Raw genomic sequence first — 14,105 nt, 5'->3', positions numbered from 1 at the left:
GATAAGAACAGAGCAGGGAATCAGGTCCTGCTCCTTCTCTACCCTTAAACATGCCTGTTCCCATGAATAGCTGAGCATGTCTTGGATCATAATGAGCTAGTCCAGTGCCATCCAGCCCAGGTCCTGGTGGCCCTTCACCTGCCACTACGGTAAGTGGCTACTGTGAAAAACGGCACAGTGGCAACATTTGGGATTTACAGCCTAAGTTTTGACCCACTTGCCTTAGTCAATTCCATATCCTTTCTTACTCACTTTACTTTAATTTTCCAATATTATCTGCCAGCAAGCTCCCAATAATCCCAGTTTATCTTTCCACTGCAGTATCATAGGTGCTTTGATAAGACCACCAGGGTTCAACCCAGTGCCTGGCTGTGGGCCTCCTGCCCTGGTCACATCTGCAGGCAAATCTCACACCACATTCTACTGAGTTCAAAGAGCAGGAGTGGGCCTCAAATTCAGTGTGAGGGCTGCTGCCATCCCACCCACAGTATTCTTCATTGCCAATGGAGTAATTGGGTATTTAATTCCTTTTTGAATCTCTCTTTATTTGTTTTAAAGTAGCCATGACAGAAAATACAATATGCAATTTGGATTTTGTTCCACAGATGGATTCAAACAGAACGGGCTATCAAAACTCCTTTAAAGGTTCATCTGAGAAGAGATGCATGTCGATGCCTTTGCTTTGGAAAGACATGTGGGATGTTTTCTTAAGGAAACCTTTGGAGCAGCGGTTGCCAGCCGGTGGTCCTCGGACCACTGGTGGTCCGTGAGGTCCAAAAGGTTGGCGACTGCCATTCTAGAACCACAGGCCCGAGGTCAGAGGCTGATGGGAGATCTGTAAACTACAGGTGTCGCCCATAGACATGACCACCAGGCCACCTGCTTCATGGCACATTCAGGCCTAACATCAGTGACTCCCCGTCTCCCCCTTGCTTTGTCTGCACTGTCTGCCACTGTCTGAAACAAACATGTGAATCGCTTAGTGAAAAAATGGTTCAGAACAGATCATTTAGGGGGAAAAATCTCTAGGAATTGCCACCTTCAAGTCAATCACTCTAAAGCTAAAATGACTCCTACTAATTGAAGGGCATGAAAAAAGCCTCGCCTCTCTCTGCCTCAGTTTCTCCCTTTGTGCAACGGGGATAAAAATGGTGCCTACCTCACAGCGGTGCTACGAGGAATAAGTAAGACTAGAAGAGCGCTTAAAAACAATCCATGGCACATAGCAAGCATCAGTAAGTGAGCGCACAGGATGAATGGATACAGTGTCAGCCCTGCAGAACACCCAACCCAGCCCGAGCAGCGTGGCGTGATGGAGGCTGAGCAGGATGCCATTCCCACCTCCTTGCTGCTAACCAAAACCACACGCTGAGAGGAATAGAGAGGCTTTCTAAAGAAAGAATCCCTCCTTAGTCATAGCTTCAGCTCTTTTCCTCACATCCAAACCCACCCCTCTGGGCCGTTACAGTCTCAACCACAAGCGTGGTTATGTGGCTTTTCAAATGACCACACGCCCCACCAATGCTTTCCTTGGCTTAACAGGCGTCTCAGGCGGTTGCATGCTCCATTGTCTCAGATCACAATCAATAAGGAGGTGTCGGAAGCTGGGAGAAGCCCCATGTAGGTTCATTCCAGCAACGTCAGTGATCATTCCTGAACAGAATTAGATGAGTGGGATTTCGCTCTACCCTTTCTGCTTAAAGGGACACACACCAACAAACCTATGAAAGCAAACCCAACATTCCAAATGACTTGTGCGGAGATAGGATACTTTCACCCCCTCATCCCTGATTTCCTAGGGACTCTGCCCGGAATCTGGAGATGAAGATGTGCCCACCAGGCCCCGCTACAAGGGAAAAGGGAAGAGAACTCATCTTGCAGAATCTCCACCACGTGGCCTGCTCTGCTGAGTTCTCTTCTATCAATTAATCCAACTAAACTTCACATTATTAGAAGACCTCTAGATTTTTATGCTAATTTCCATTTCTGCTTTCTTAAGGGACTCTGACTTTTAGATTCTGTAAACAGAACATATGTGGTACATCTTTAAAAAGATGGACGGAGACTTAGTCTCAGGGAAATCCCTGGAGAAGGGGATTCTGTTGGCTGCTGCTGACTCGGCAAGGGCATGTGTGCATCCATTTTCCAGATGAAGAAACTGGGTCTAAGTGAGGTTAAATGGCATCTGACAATCACAAAGACACTAAGTTTGCACGCCAGGAGAATTGATCTTACTATCTATCTGCTTTCAAGTTCAACATTCTCTCCATGCCACTCCACGGTCCTCCAGACACACGAGCATCTTTGGTTCTTGCAGGAAGTAAACAAAAGGCAAAACAGAAAGTGGTTACCAGAGCTCACAGGCAGGGAGGGGTCCATTCAGCAGAAGGATCCAGGCTGGATGCACCTGGCCTGTGGTTAGGTACAGTCCTGCTGGTCATTTCTGAAACAGAGAGAGGAACTGTTCTCATGCCTGCTGGGTCCAGAGTGAATATAGTTGGAGACAGGAAATGGGCCGGCAACTCAGTGACAAGAAGAAAACGCAAAGCAATACTACAGAAGTGAATCTGAGGTGGGTTTTCTGCTTCCTTCCTCCAAGTGGAGTGCACTATAGTTCAGCAACCACCACGGGGAACCCAGAGACCAGACATACAAAACCGCCAATTCAGACGTCCAGTGGAGTCTCAAAGAAGTTCCAAGGGGCCTCTGGCCAGGTCGGAGTTGGGAGTGTGAAATCCCCAAAGGAGGCAGCCTTGGAAGAGAAGCCCTGGAAAGGGAGCCTCCTGCTTCCCAGAGGCAGAGAGTGAGGAGAACGGGCCGTAGGGCAGATGTTCTGGGCAGAAAAGAGTAGTTCCGAAAGTCCTAGATAGTCTATATCTATGTATGGCTTTCCCTCTGCGAATTGAATTTCTTTCTACAAACTTACATGTCTGGAACTGATAAAAGATTTTCCAATCCCTGCCCATCTAGAGGAGACATGCCCTGGGAATGAAAGAGAAGGTAATGAACCTGAACTAGGGTCCTGATAGCAGGTCTGAATGCGCCCCTCGTCCTGGCATCATCCAGCGGAGATCGCAAACGTCGGGTTCCTTGCCTGGTGTGTGGACTTGGTGCTCGCCAGGACCTTTCCTCCCCTCAAAGTGGCAGCATCATCTGCAAATGGAGCTGAGGCTGCAAAGCTGGTGAGGTATTGAACTGACTGCTCACAGGAAGTGGACTCCATGGATTCCTGGGGAGAGAAAGATGCCACACTCAAATTCAGATGTCATTCTTCCTGAAGAAAAGCAAGAGAATAGATCATTACAGCAGGATTTTTTGTTTGTTTGGTTGGGTTTTTTTTTTTGGGGGGGGGTGTTTATTTTTTAAGAACTCATAAGGAAAGGACAGCCCAAATAAAAGGCTGGTTCTCTGGCAGGCTCTTTTTGTATTTCTCTGTGACATTAGAGGTGAAAGCTGTTAGGTATGAAGTCTGGCCTACTTCAAAGCTGGAGGTCTTGACTTAGGGGATCATAGTTATTTAAGTTTCAACCTTCCCATGGTATCATCACTAAAATCTAAAAAAAGAAAATGCCTAGAGTTGAGGTTGTTTTTTTTTAAAATGTCATTAAAAATATACAAGGTATAAACTATAAAGTATACAAGGCATGAACTCTAACATGTGTGGGGAAAAGATGTGTCAGAACTCTGATAAAATGGAACAGGAGGAAACATGGAAGGCTTAATCTTGTACAAACTGGAACATCACTGGGATTCCTTTACTATTTCTTTTAATATTTCTTTACTATTCATTCATGTTATTCATACTGACTTTGTTAATGTCAACACAGTAACATGGAAAGAAGAACGTTACACTGACAAAATTCCACCTATTTTATTCAGACCTAGGATGGGTGTTTGAGCTGGTGTATCTCACTTTATGTAACAGATGGGTTGTGGGGAAACTGCAAGTAATTTGGGCACAGTATTATAAATGTGCAAGGAAATGTCACTACTTAAAGGTATTTATGTATTCAGCAATTGTTAAGTATTCAGGTAAATTATTTTGTAGAGATCCATCTTTTGGGAGAGGCCTTATCACTCCAAATATATCTGGGTTTTCACACCCTGAGATTTCCTATAGTGAGACAGGACTGTGTTTTATCATCTTATTATTTCTGATTGGCTTGATTTTTCTTTAAAGAGTCTCATACAGTTTGTGCTGCTGGTATAAAAGTATACGAGCCCTGACCCTATAAGTGAGAAGAGAATAAATTGGAGGCCACTTGGGTACAATTTGGCATATTAACTCACCCCTGATTTAAAATTTAACCTAATAGAGTGAAGTCACAGCTGGGCGGAGAGAAGAATGGTTTCCTGCGAGTCAGTGTAGCCCTGACTCAGTAGAGAGAGGGACCACTCACTCCCAGGTGGGTAGTAACATGGGTTCAAGTTTCCTTAACTCACACATGGCCACAGACACACGTGTGCACCAGCCCTATGGCATTATGTAGAATGCAGGTTGTTACAACAAAGATCCCAAATAATAGGGGTTTTAAGAAAGCAACTTATTTCTCACACATAAAAGGAAAATAGGAAAATTTAAGGCTGTCTGGCAACTCCTCATTTATCAGGGATTCAGTATGCTTCTAGACTTTCTGTCCTCCGTCACTGGCTGCCATCCTCATGGTTCAGGCAATCATTCCATTTCCCAAAAAGTATTAGAGAAGAGAGACTGTTGAGGGAATTTCATATTTACTATTTAGTCTCCCTTTCTGAAGTAATGGAAGCCACATGGTGGCCTGGAATAAAGTTCCATTCCCAGTCTCCCTTGCAGCTAGAACTTCTGGCTAATGGGAGGCGAGGGAAGGAGACGTGTGTCACTTCCTGGTTGTGTCACTAAAGGCAGTGGCAGTACCGCCCTTCTTCCTCCCTTTCCTCCATCTGGGACAATGAGGTCAAAGGTCACCGGGACACACAAGGGTCCACTACACCAATCTTAGCCTGCACTGCCTACATGAAGACTTTTACATGGGAGCGAAATAAACTTCTGTCTTTTCAGCCCCTGCTATCTGGGTCTCTGTTAAATGCTGCTGAAACTAAAGCCTACCTAATACATTCATCTTAAGGGAATTTCATGGAGAGAAAAAGGTCAATATTTTAATTTACTAGGGTGCCAAAGTCTCACCAATAGCCCTTTCATTTGCACATTTAATAACATTTACCTAACATCTGCAATGTTCCAGACGGTGTTCCAGACCCTCAGGGCAATGCAAAATGAATGTGCCCTGCTCCTTCCCTCAAGGAACTTAATATCAAATAGAGGAAAGAATTAAGGGAGCCAATACAGTGGAATGCTAATGTGCTGGGCACTGCTGTCGCTGTTCTTATGTGTTTTGTATCAATTGCATCATTTGAATCTCACTCCTCGTTTCATAGATATGGACATGCAAGGTCTGAGGGCTTATGGAATTTTCCAAAGACTACACCTATAACAAGTGGGGGCATCAAGATTTAGGTTCAGAATTCTGACTTGTGAGTCAGTCAAACAAAGATGCAGGGTTCCCTGTGACAAGGGCCAATACTACAAATGCTTCAGCTGATGTGCAACTAACTTCTTGAGAGGCCACCAGCCATTCTAGTTTCCCCAATGTCACTGTGTCCTGGATCAAGCACAGCTTGGTCTTCCCCTTCTATAAGGAAGACTAAGCCCACTCCAGGCCATCACACCTACCTCATGGGCGCTTGCTTTTCTTAACCATTTTACACTAACTTTATTCAAAAGGAATCCTATCTTCTAGAATCGCTATCTTCTCTAGCATTATGTTTTTAAGATTCATCCACCTTGATGCATGAAGCTATATTTTACTCACTTCTGCAGCAGTTGCATGAATGAATATCACAATATGAATCTATCTCTTCTATTAGGTGGCCATTTTGGTTTTCAGTTGGAAATTTTTGCTATTAGGAACTACACTGATGGGAATATTCTTGTGTATTTCCTAGTGTACATATGCAAGAATCTCCATAGGGGATACACCGAGGAAGGGAAATGCTGTGTTGTAGAGTATTTAAACGCTCTGCTTTACTACATAAGATGAAATGGTTTCCAAAGTGAACACACCAATGCACAATGCCACCAGCGCGTATGAGGGTTCTTTCCGTATTGCGTCCTCACCAACATAGTGAGGCTTCCCCACCCCCCCACTCTGGTGGGTGTAAAATGAGATCTTATTGTCATTTTAATTTGCATTTCCATCAGGACATGCTTTCATCACACGTGGATTCAAGAAACCAAGATGAGAACCCAAAGCGATGTGTCAGAAATATTCTTTCAAACTGGGTAAACTTCACAAGCCAGGCCCCTTTTCATAACGGAGGTCAAATAATTGGAAAAGGCACAATTATTCATTGTTGGGCCTTAGGAAATACCAAAGGGCTTATGCTACTGTTTGTGGTGTAGGTTCAACAGCTGTTTCTTAACTGGCTCCTTTTAGGGGGTTAATGTTATTATCTGAAGTCATGGGAAAAGCAAGTACATTTCAGGGACATTATAAACACTTCTTTTATCTTACCAGATAAAGAGATTTAGTATGAATCCTAATGCACCCATTTGACTGTACACAATTTACAGCAGATGAAGGGTTTGAAACACTTTGGTGTAAACAATCCTGGGTTTTTTCGAAGGTTGCTAAAAGGCTGTTTGACACTCTTTGTAAGTGGGGAGCATCTCAGAGTAAGAACCGGTTCTGGATAATATCAGAATTTATTTCCCACTAGCAAAGCAGCTCCATTAAGCACTGTTTTCATCTCTGAGGCCTTTACTTTTGTGTAATGTTTACATCATTGACACCTTCTATTACTGAGTCCCTAATATAAACAAGAGATGTAATAAGCCCTAATGTATTTTAACGAGATTTTAAGAAATGTGGCTATGGGATGATGACAACCAAATGGAGTACACATTAAAGCAAAATTTTTATAACACCTCAATCTCATGGGACAAAGACAACTCTATAATTTAAGTCCAGGAGAGAAGCATTCTCCCTGTGTTTCTTCATCAATTAGAATTTGATGGACTCCAAATGTCAACGGACCTGCCAAATTCCTGAGCACAGCCTTTTAGCAGAAAATTAGAAACTCAGTTCTATTTGGAAGAGAGACGTGAAAATAAATTTACTTTGCTCCATAATATCTACATACTCATGACAATTGGGAGCTTTATGAACCACAACAGTAATACATGAAAAGCAAATCTTTGTAATTTAACATCTTAATGCAATAACATGAGACGACCCATCCATGACTAAAATTTTGCCTGATTTATTTTAGCTGAAAAGGGTTATTCTAAAGTGGATTTAGTAACCGTCTGACAAACCTAGATGGAAGGGTGCTTTCTAATTAATTCTCATCCCCACGTTTTTATTCTCTGGGAGGCTCTCTGGTGTTTTCTGACAAAGACGCGTGAGTTCCAGGCAGTGACAGGGTCATTGTGGAGGGAGAAGGCCAGTGTACATGTCTCCGATCAGGGCTTGAGTGTGGTCTGCGGGCTGGCGTCAGCCCATGAACCCTTTTTACCAGTCTTCAGTAAGAACGGAAGGCAAGTGGAGAGTAAGTGTTTAAAACTTTTATAGGAACCACCCAAGGAGTGGTTGCTGGATTTCTCTCCCTGAATAGGACATTTTACAAAAGAATGGGTTAGTGACAAATTTATAAAAATAAAAATAAATTGTTAATTTTAAAAAAATTTTAAATCCTTGCCCTTCACCATAGATAGTCTAGGGGTAGTGTTAAAAAGCAGATTCTCCATCACCATCCCAGAGATTTAGATTCAGTAGATTTGAGGTGAGGCTTGAAGTTACATTTCAAACAAAATCCCAGGTGAGGCTGTTGCTGCTGGTCAGAATTACACGTTAAGTGGCACTGAGCTAACTCACACAAGACACTAGATTCTCCCCATTTGTCACCGATGACTGACAAACCTGGATATTTTAATTTAGTGGTCCCAAATATAACACCTTTCAGATTTTTATATTTGGCGCCTCCTGTTTTTAGGACAACGTGGAAGTTGCCATTTGTCCGCCTCAGAGGGTTCTGCTTTTTAAGACCTCTCCATGTTACCACGCTCCACCCTCTCGGAAATGGCCCACGGTGACATTCTGAGCTTCCTCTTCCACTGTTGGAAAGATTTGCCAATGTGTTCACAGCATGCAGCACGCTGGGTCTCAAGACCACGGTAGGCAATGCCTTCTGGAAATAGACATGGATTATAGCTGGCATCTGGACTGACCGGAACTTTTAAGACATATTCATGAAAGAGGGTCAAGTCTAGACCAGTGGTTCTCAACCTTCCTGATGCCGTGACCCTTTAATACAGTTCCTCATTTTGTGGTGACCCCCAACCATAAAATTATTTTTGTTGCTACTTCATAACTGTAATTTTGCTACTGTTATGAATCGTAATGTAAATATCTGATATGCAGGATGTATTTTCATTGTTACAAATTGAACATAATTAAAGCATAGTGATTAATCACAAAAACAATATGTAATTATGTGTGTGTTTTCCAATGGTCTTAGGCGACCCCTGTGAAAGGATCGTTCGACCCCCAAAGGGGTCGCGACCCACAGGTTGAGAACCGCTGGTCTAGACCGTCCAAACTGCTCAAATCATCTTTAATGACTCCTCTGAGTTTCTTTGTTGCAGTTCCTAGAAGACCAGCCAATTCAAGTTCTCTTCCAAATGAACAAAGCCGAGCACTTAGGAAATTAACAGCCTCTGAAAACAGTGGTCACCTTCTCTCCTCCTGCGAATATCGGGAGAGAACCACCCAGCAGCTCCTGGGCCTCTCCAAGGTTTCCATCGCAGCACTGCCGTAGAAATGCAGGCGCAACTCCATCACTAAGGCAGTTCTCACAGGCGTGGCAGGCTTTTAGAGAGATGAAATTACCCTTTCTCCTGCAAGAAAATGATCAGTTCCCCAATGGGACCCTCTAATCATCCGTTTGCTCAGTTACAGGGTACTCCCACTGGCCAATTATCTAGTTTGCTCCACACATGTTTGAATAAATGCTCTAGGTTCTGGGAAGGGAGGCACAATTCAGTGAGCTGCTTGTACGTGAGAAAGGGGCCAGTCCTCTCAAAGGAGGAAAATATTCTCAGGAATCTGAGATTCTGAAACCAAATCTCTAAATAAAGCCATCTGAAGAAAGTTCTGAAGGACTACGTTTTAAATTCTGAGTATATCCCAACTGAATTCGGTACTACTAAATATCTGTGTTTGGGTCTCTGCACCTCAGTTTTCTGGTCTGCAAAATGGGAATAGTGATAGTACTTACCTCATAGAGTTTTGGTAAGGATGAAATGAATTAATGAATGTCAAGACTTGAAAGTAGCCCCTGGTATATACTAAGTATTACATAAAATTTCCTAGAATCTCACAGTTATAAATCTTAGTGATTTAGTGTGCCCCCACCCCATTCCCAGTAACTTGCATCCCCTAGCCTAAATATGAATATTAGCCATGCCGGAGTACACCGGAAATAGCATAGGTTGACTCTGCCCAATAGGAATATGAGTCACATATGTAACATTAAAATTTTTTAAAAGTAAAAAAGGGCTGAAACTACTTGTAATATTTAAAATTTTAAGCCAATCCACCCAAATATTATCATTTAAACATGTCATTAATATAAAATTTCTTAATAAGATATTTCATATTCTTTGTTTCACAATAAGTCTTTGAAACATGTCTATTTTAAGTAACAGCACATTCCAGTTGGGATGCTAAATTTCCATTGGGGATACTTGATGAGTATTTTAGATTTCATAAAATTTTCAATTGAAAAAGTAGATTCATTTAACAAATTGTTACAGATACACTTAAACTTTTTTCCATAACTAAATGGAGTTTTCCAATAACTAAATTCATATGGATTTTTTAAATTTAAGTTAAAAATTATAAATTTAGTTTCTCAGTTGCACTCACCCTATTTTAAGTGCTCGGGAGCCACACAGTGCTAGTGGCTACCGTACTGGATGGCACAGGGGCACACTTTGAAAACAGACAATCCTGCCACTCCATCATACAGTTTTGGACACGTTATCTAACTTTTCTTAGCCTCAAGAAAATTTCTGATTTACAATTTACAAATATACAACAGAAAAATATAATGTCCTCCATCTATTATCCTCAGGAATATTAGGAGTACTATATCTAAAATGCATAGCAGTGATAACAGATTCTACAATTTCAAGTAAATGCAATCATATAATATGTAGTCCTTGGTGTAAGTTTCTTTACTCTACATGATGTTTTTTGCCTTCTTTGTTTGTTTTTGTTTTTGCAGCCTACAGCACCCAGAATTCCCAGGCGGTCTCCCATCCAAGTACTAACCAGGCCCAACCCTGCTTAGCTTCCGAGATCAGACGAGATCTGGCGCATTCAGGATGGTATGGCTGTAGATTGCATAATGTTTTTGAGATTCATCCATGTTGTTGTGTATTTACTCCTCTTTATTACTGAGCAGTAATGTGGCTGTTTTTAATCAAGAGAACTCCTGACCTGACTCCACCCCCCAATCAGCTATTCCATTCTTTCACAGCTCAAGAAATTCTTCATCCTGTCAATCTAACATGGACATCCCTAATGTTTCTAGCTTTTGATGCTAACGCAACAATTAGTGAAAGTACTTTTACATCATCCTGTAAATTTTATGTGCAGTTAAAAAGTTCTCCTGAGCCTTCTATGGAGAGGCAAAAACCTTCCTAATTCCTTCAGTTCTTCATACAACGTCTTAGTTTTAACTTCCTGGTCATTTTCTATGTTCACTCTTTTAGCACAATTTTCAACTCATATTTATTTGTTTTCTTGTTTATTGAATATCTCCTTTATTAGATTGTAAGTTCCATAGGACAAAATCATATCTATTTTATGTACCAGGGCCCACCTAGCACTTAGCACAATGCCTGGCAATTGGAAAACCCTCAACAAATATTTGTTGAGTAAGGGAGCATATAAAGTAAAGAAGGAAGTCACTTTTGAACCTGTTGCGTTTTTGTCTATATGTTAAGTATACATGGCACAGCAGGCAGCACTGGCAGGGGGCGGTGGCGGGGCAAGCCTGGAGCTTGGAGAAAACACTCATTTCTATGAGATACACCTCTGGGAATGCACCAGCCAAGTGCACTGACTTCATTCCTGGCCGGAAGGATAACCTTGAGTCTATCTGCACCCCTTTTCCAGTGACCCAAAGAGTAGCCTAGACCCGTGGTCGGCAAACTGCAGCTCGCGAGCCACATGCGGCTCTTTGGCCCCTTGAGTGTGGCTCTTCCTAATCCTTAGGAGTACCCTAATTAAGTTAATAACAACGTACCTACCTATATAGTTTAAGTTTAAAAAATTTGGCTCTCAAAAGAAATTTCAATCGTTGTACTGTTGAAATTTGGCTCTGTTCACTAATGAATTTGCTGACCACTGGCCTAGACCAAAATCTGAAATTTCCCTTAAAACCAAAAGTCAATCGTAATCAGCTGGGCCCTGCTTTTATTTCCCAGCCCTGCTCAGGTCTCCAGATTACATAGGACATTGACCTCTTACCATCATGCCCCAAAGTCCAAATGTGGGAGAGGAATTTTTAAAATATTGATTTGTTTTGCTCTTCCTGTGTTTTTCTTCCCCCCTTTCAAGCAGGAAGCCAGACCTTTGTATTTATTTCCTCGCTTTAGAGGAGTCTGTGATCCATAAAGGCAGAAATTGCCTTTAGGTGATTTGACTCTCAGGCTTGTTTTGCCAGAAGATAGGGCTCTTGAAAGAAGCATCCTGGGGATGGGAGGGAGGGGGAATGCGAGGATTGTAAAGGAAGAAGAGCTATTTCCCCAGATTGGAAAGGGGTTCAGGCTGGCACACCCCTCAAACAGGGTGACTGACATGCAGCTTCCCAGCACCACGGAGGGTGGCAGGACCCCAGAAGGAAATATCACTGGGCCCCAGCAGCAGTGCTGAGAAGAGTCCCAGCTCTGCAAGGACCTCCCGCCTTCAGTGAGTCCCGGAGCCTGGAACACACGGTTTCAGTGGTCAGTCTGACATCCTAAAGTGAGAGGGCTTTCCTCTGATTTTTGTTCGATGTCCCCAGAGAAAGAGAAAGAAGAAAATTCTGTCTTCATGTTCTCCTTCGTAGTGGCTCAGATTGCACTTTCTTGCTGTCTAGAAGAGGTAGAGACTCAGGGGTGAAAGGATAAGGAAATATTCCATTTATTAAGCAGTTGAGAGTTTGCAGTCAGAGTTATAAGGACAGAGAAGAGAAGAAGGAGAAATGCAGCCATAACAAAGAGAAGAGAAAGGTAAACAATAGAGAATGAGGGGAAAGAAGGCAAAATATGGCAAGAGTTCAAATAGCGGCCCACCCACCACAGACCTAGATAATTGTAAAATAAGTTAACAAGCTGTTCAATCATATATTCTGTCTCATTCCTTGACAAATGAATAGTCACAAAGGTAGAAAGAACAACTTTGTTTAAAGCTATGGTTTTTATAGAGTGAAAGTCAACAAACTCTCAAAGATGACTGGATTTAATTATATCGGGCATGTCTGGGTGTTTACATGATGGGCTAGTAATGTTTGATAAGTAATAAAATAGCTCATTAATTCACAGATACATTCCATAAATTTTTTTCTTGCCTTTGTTTCAGCAAAACACTAATTATGCCACCATCAACTCTCCCACACATTTTATATTCTATTGACAGTAATGCTAAAAGAGACATTTTCTTGAAATATTACAGTTCTCAGGTAATTTTTTATTATTAATTTCTATCTGGAGAACATTTATTCTACTAAAGTAGTAGCAACTGAAGTTGTTAATCAAATTCCTTTATATGTCATGTTCAAACATTGTATTTGAGTTGCATGTAATAGGTTACTGTCAACACAAAAATATACAAAGTATCTTAATTTCAATATGTAAATTATCATCATGATTTCCACCATCTTTTAATGTAATATGTAGAGCTATATAATAATGTAAAGAAAAATACTTCTCACATCATATCTAGATCCGCAACCATACAGATTTAGCAGTCATTTGGATCATTTCATAAAACGTTTTTAAGATTCCATGTGCTAGTGCTCTGTGCTAATCTGCAAATACCTCTGGAACCATAAAGAGAAATAAAAGAGTGGATGCTCAATACAGCTGGGAAATGATACTTATCACGAGACCCCGTCACATTCACACTATTAAAGAAAGTGACTTGACAAGTTCATTAATTTGTCTTTTCTCTTACCTAAGCACTTGTGCTGCTCCGATCTTTCCACGTCCATCAAGGTGGTGTCCATCTCTGGTGCAAGTAGCAGCATCACAGCCCATAGTGTTCATGGCATTCGGAGTCCCTTTCTCCTTTCTAAGGACAAAGGACAAGGATAGAGAAGTAATTCCTGGGGGCCTGAACAGTGTCATTTCTGAAAGTGAGCGAGTTAGGGTCACACTGTCCCAGCACTGCACACTGGACCCCATGTGACAGAGGTGCCCACGTGTCCTTTCATTTATTTGTGTCTCTTTGTGAAAATTGGAGCTCTCTAAAGTGTGAGGCCAGGGAAGAGTCCCTTTTGTCTGGTCTAATTCAGTACTGAGAAGGAGAAAGGGGAATGAAGAGAGGGAAGGAGACAAAAGGAAAGAAAGGAACAATAGATGATAAATAATCTCAAACTACTTCCCACACCCCCAAGAAATAAAAGCCCTTAACCTAACAGGCTCTGTCAGAGATACCTCTAAACTCTAGAGTGCCCAACGGGAAACTTCAATTCAGCTAGGTTAAAGGGCTTCTAGAAACAAATACATGCAATTATGTGAACCCATGTATTTTATGTAACTTACATATAATTACATTATAAATAATTTAAATATGTAAATAGATATCCTCTTGTGTTTTTTTTAATATATAGCAAATGGAACTCTTTCCTTCTTTCTGTTTCCTTCTGCTTTACCCCTTTTAAAAAATATATTTTATTGATTTTTTACAGAGAAGAAGGGAGAGAGAGAGTTAGAAACATCGATGAGAGAGAAACATGATCAGCTGCCTCCTGCACACCTCCTACTGGGGATGTGCCTGCAACCCAGATACATGCCC

The 14,105-nt window shown here is 41.7% G+C and overlaps 1 non-coding gene across 1 annotated transcript; it reads right to left on the bottom strand.

Annotated features, from left to right (window-relative positions):
- Nucleotides 1-10,324: 10,324 nt before the first annotated feature.
- Nucleotides 10,325-10,443, bottom strand: LOC132212857 (5S ribosomal RNA). Its single transcript, XR_009447803.1, has one exon. It is a non-coding gene; the product is annotated as a 5S ribosomal RNA (ribosomal RNA).
- Between the last annotated feature and the right edge of the window lie 3,662 nt (nucleotides 10,444-14,105).

The sequence above is a fragment of the Myotis daubentonii genome, chromosome 11 (genome assembly GCF_963259705.1).
Source record: "Myotis daubentonii chromosome 11, mMyoDau2.1, whole genome shotgun sequence".
NCBI lineage: Eukaryota > Metazoa > Chordata > Mammalia > Chiroptera > Vespertilionidae > Myotis > Myotis daubentonii.
This window is presented reverse-complemented; position numbering and strand designations above follow the sequence as displayed.